The sequence below is a fragment of the Hippocampus comes genome, unplaced genomic scaffold (assembly GCF_001891065.2).
Source record: "Hippocampus comes isolate QL1 unplaced genomic scaffold, H_comes_QL1_v1.1 scaffold39, whole genome shotgun sequence".
In the NCBI taxonomy this organism is placed as follows: Eukaryota; Metazoa; Chordata; class Actinopteri; order Syngnathiformes; family Syngnathidae; genus Hippocampus; species Hippocampus comes.
In genome coordinates, this window is record NW_017842054.1 from 4,681,513 (window position 1) to 4,682,974 (window position 1,462).

The window sequence follows — 1,462 nt, forward strand, 5'->3', positions numbered from 1 at the left end:
GTGTGTGTGTGTGTGTGTGTGTGTGTAAAACCCTCCCCTCCCTCTTCTACCACGGATCTTGACCAATCACGTGCGGCTTTAACCGAAAGGGGGAAAAAACAGGAGGAAAAAAAAAGTCGGCTCCCATTAAAGCGGCTCCCTCTTAGGAGCCGGCTCCTGTCGTTCACTTCAAAGAGCCGGCTCTAAGAGCCGGTTCGTTCGCGAACGACACATCACTAGTTGGCTCGGATTTTTCCTTGTAACATGATTCACTCAGTCAAGTGCACTGGACTTTTAACCTTTTGGCGTCTTCATTGATGTAATCGATAACATGTTTGGATATATATATCATTGAAACATTCGTGACACGGCGAAGTCATCTTCGACGAAGAAAGTAGAAGATTTAGTCTAGCCTAGATCAGATGGATCGTGTTATACAACCATCAACACAGCTGCATTTCACTGATCGTCCAACTGTTAACTAGAGTGTTATTTCATATTTACTGACGCTAGATGCATTAAACAGCAGTTTGACACTGATGTCGATTATATCCTAACATCATGTTGTCTTTTGCATGCTTATAAGTGCTATATATGTGAGTGTCCTCCATTAAAATCATATACTGTACTACTCAGGCCCACGACAGAATTACGTCTACCCGATACAAACCAAAAGTTGTAAAAATATCACGGTTAAGGGTAAAAGCATGAGCCTTTATGGAGACTTCTTTCTTCTTACTTTCTTTCTTTTCTAATTGATATAAAAATGATCTATTTATATATAAACACATAACACGGGGTAGGACTAGATAAGTTTTTTACTTCTTCCTACTCCCTTGAACATAGCAATTGTGTTGAATGATGACTGATTTCTCTTTCCTTTGTACTATTTTACTTACCTTACTTTCTGTCAATTTATTACTGTATATGTTTTTATGTTCAATAAACAAACGAAACGAAACATTGGCGATGAAAGCGCAACGTGCCTCCATTTCCCACAAGCCCCATCGCCAATTTCTCCGGAAGAAAACCTTGGGTCTTGCCTTCAACTTCCTCTTTCCGTCAACGGAGTTTAGGTAGGTTAACTTTTGTACCATTGTGGTTGTCTAATCTGCGGCAAATCTCGATTAAATTCTGCCATCCACTATAAATGAACATTTAGGAAGATGCCGAACACATTTGTCTACGGCATATATGGATTATTTTGGAACCATCGCCCTCAAAGTTGTTGCTTACAAGTCATGCGAGTGGCTCAGGGGTGAGATGGCGTAACTGTAGTCTGAGCAAGCTAGATTGCTAGACGCTGCATCAATAGATGCATTTAATTAATAATGGCACGCTCTAAAACTCCACATTTCCCCCAATATAGATTTTTTTTCTTGCCAAATGAATGTGTCGAAGGCGTTTGTGTATCAAAAGACCGGTAGCTACTTGCTGACTTTTGCTCGCTGTCAATCAATACGAATAAGTGGCTCGTGTTTCG